Below are 3,746 nucleotides of genomic sequence, written 5' to 3'. Positions count from 1 at the left end.
ATCCCAAGGCGAATAACCGTTTCGTTTGAGCGATCGAAATTAACTTAAGTAACGGCAAGCTTGCGCGGGATCCCATGTTAAGCAGAGTGACCGTTCACGGTATTTTTAATACGCTTCAGTATTTTTTTAGGTCAAAATCCACCCGACGGTATATTTACGGTATATCGGTATATAATGGTATATTTTGTCAATTTCATCAATCTATTAAATTTCCTTTTCAACGTTATATAGAAATCCAATAAAAGCAATTATTTAAATTGGTCCAGTAAGGTAAAACATTGATTCATTGATTGGATAAAATTACGTGGGCACGGCTGAAAGATCTATCTAGCTAGTAATATTCGACGGAAGATCAAAAACCAGCAATATTTAAAATAGAACTTGATTTCGTCAGTATATTTCTGAGGGCCGGACGGTATATTTTATCAATAAATCCGCGGTCACACCGGCCAGAGCCGCAGCTTCGCCAACGACGTAAGTTTGAATGAAAACATCGATGTCGATGTCCATCGATGTTGTCAAAATCAAACATCGATGTTGGATTGACACATCGGATTGATTCTTCGATGCATCGATGTATGACCGACGTTTCAAAACTTTCCCATTTGGTTATAAAACGAATATTCAACAAAGGAAGAATTAAACTTGTTTGTGTTTGCTGCTTACAGACGACAAATGCGCAATGATTTGAAATTAAACCGCAAAAACACCGGAAAACATCGGTAAGCATCGGCAAAAACATCGATAAACATTCATCGAAGCACTGCCATCTCAATTTGATTTAGTTACGTTTTACTTACGTTTTCTTACGTGTTATGCTGCTGGCAACATTCAATTTGTATGGGCCAGACTCATGTGCCGTGATGTCGAGCAGCACTGTCCCACAACATCACGGGGATCGAGCAACATTTTGCATACCCTGGGGAAATGGATGTTATAGAACTGAGAGAATGTTTGTCATCTAATGCTCCAATAAAGGCCAAAATTAGTCAGTTTCTGTTTTAAAGGTATTTCAACGATATTTTGAAGGTTTTGGTCTTCATACAGAAACCAAGAATGGGTATCGAGATCGAGATATATTTACAAAACCCTAATAATATGTATTAATATGTCCAAAACATAACAATCCGAGATCATTTCTATATTAATTGCGGTTTTAAACAGCTTGGAAAAACAGTGTCTTCATAAATATCAACGAAATAGGGTATACCTGTGACCAAACACCGGTTGACGTGACATTTCATACTCCCTTACGTTACATTCCATACTCACTTACGTTGCTACTGTTTTTTTGTTGTCATTTTTTGCTTAAACCTTGTTTTCTACACTATACAATAAAAGAGAGTACTTAAAAGTAGTCAATCAGGTAGAACATTTATTCATCAACGGCCTAAATTTATGTGGGCAAAGATAAATGTTTTAGTTAGGCAGCATTATTCCACGGAATAAAGAAATTGAACAATTGGAACGATTTTTCTCTTACGTTTTATTACGTTTCATTTGTTTGACCATTTTCGCTAACACCTTTTTTACGCAAAATCCAATAAAAGCAAGTACTTAGAATAAGTCAGTTAAGTAGAAAAATGATTCATCAATCGTATAAAACTATGTGGGCATAGCTAAATGTTCAATATAGCTAGTAATATTCGACGGAATAAAGAATTGAGCAATTGGAACGGTACTCGTTTGTTTATGCTACTGTTGTATGAGCAAAAGTGCCTTGTGCGTCTGCCTACAGTGGCTTCAAATGATAGTAAGTCCTGATGTCACAGGGCACTCCCAAAAACAACCGCTGTTCCACGGCTATTCCGTGCTTTCCACATTCTTCGCATTTACAGTTAAAGTCGAGCCACAGAGTCTGCAGTTGCGAAGCCAAAAAGACCGGCGGCGCCCTGTTGAAGCTGTGGCCCACTCTCCGCTCTGCCTCAGCCCCCAGACCACCCCGGAGGTGCTCTACACGGACTGTTCATCAACAAGTAAGTGGCACAAGAGCAAATCGGGCAAAACATTTCAAACCATTAATCCGACCACAGAGCACACCATCGCTGAAACTGGCCTGGAAACTGGGAACCACACTGGCTACCGGCAACACCATCGTCCTAAAGCCAACCGATCAGTCAATGTTTTGCCTGGCTTCGGTGGAGCCAGCGCTGCCCTGGCCAATCACGCGGATGTCGCCAAGGACGTGCCCTGTATCCCCCCAGCTACGCTAGACTGCCTGAATGTGTCGCTGCCGGTGTCCGGCAAGAATATCCGTGCCCAGGTGAGGCTCTCTCTCTCTCTATTGAGCTGTGTTCTAAAACGTTTCCTCTTTTAGCTTATTGGGTGAACTCGCAGAAGTTATAGACATCAATGGAAAGAACAAGTAAACAACCATATTGGACTCCTCTGGACACGTGTTACCTCCTCTTCCCTCTCTACAGAAAAACCCTTGCTTCCATGCACATCTCGCAGGTGATCTCGCATTGCTGCTTTGGGGAGATTTGTGTACTGGAGAGGATCACTGTCAGCGGAGAGCGTCAAAATAAGCGGCCAGATAATTTAAAGTGGCGGGAGTAGTGACATGAACAACGACTGTAGCCAGTGGCTCAAGCACCCAAACAGGACACGCCCAAGCAGATCAATGAGATTGACTACACTCAGCCCAAGCCCAAATCTGTTGATTTCTTTGATGACAGTCCACCGTTGAGTCTTGAGTCTTTAAACAGTATCTTCATATTTTTAAAGGTATATTTAAGAACAAGGGGTATAGAAACTTCCATACGAAGATTTTTGAATTTTCGCTATCTCAAACCGTGCTTCCGTGCATCATTTATTTCAATGGATTGCCTTTCGCTTATTCACTTTCAAACAATTTCTGTTTGGCGCCTCAGTTTGAAAACGAGCAGCATTTCCCGCAACATGGGCAGCATTCTACTCTAGGTAAAAGGATATTATAGAATAGCCGCAATGTTTGTCATCCCAGGCTCTAATTAATGCAAAAACTATTCAGTCTCTGTTTTAAAGAAATTTAAACGATATTTGGCAATTAGTGGTCTACTTACAGAGAGCAAGAATGAGTTTCGGGATCAGAATATATATGTATGTATACAGGAAACTAATCAAATCTAATCAAGTCTAAGACATATCAATTTGAGAAAATTTCTTTATTAATTACGTTTAAAAACAGTTTGGAAAACAGTATCTTTATATAAAATGATCGAAATTGGGTATACAAATACCCATACTTCGGTTGAAAGCAGCATTGACGCGACAATATTGCGACTGTTTTTTTGTTGAACTTTTTTGCTTAAACCTTGTTTTAGCCAAAATCCAATAAAAGCAAATAAGCCAATTAAATAGAAATTAAGTTCATTAATTGAATAAAATTATGTGAGCAGGGCTGAAAGATCTATCTAGCTAGTAATATTCCACGGAATATCAACATCGAGGAATATGATCTCCAATCCTTGACGGAGAACGATTAACCTATTGTAAACCAAGGGGGTATTTCAATATTCCAAAAATAACGGGGGGCTTTTTGAAGTTCAGAGGAAAGATGGCACGGATCTACAAGAAGAATTGACAATCAGTAATATTTTCCGCCACTTACCTTAAGTCGTGGAACTAATTAAACAGAAGGGGCTTTTCATCGGTCTATTGGTCTCGATCCTTCTCTGTTCCTGTGCCCTGAATGCTTAGTCTGTTTTTCAATACCGAATGAAGTCAATTGCAAAAATGTATTGTATGATTGGATATTTGCCAAC

This window comes from Drosophila persimilis, unplaced genomic scaffold, assembly GCF_003286085.1.
Source record: "Drosophila persimilis strain 14011-0111.01,24,50 unplaced genomic scaffold, DperRS2 tig00000431-arrow-pilon, whole genome shotgun sequence".
Taxonomy (NCBI): domain Eukaryota; kingdom Metazoa; phylum Arthropoda; class Insecta; order Diptera; family Drosophilidae; genus Drosophila; species Drosophila persimilis.
Note: the sequence above shows the minus strand (reverse complement) of the source record.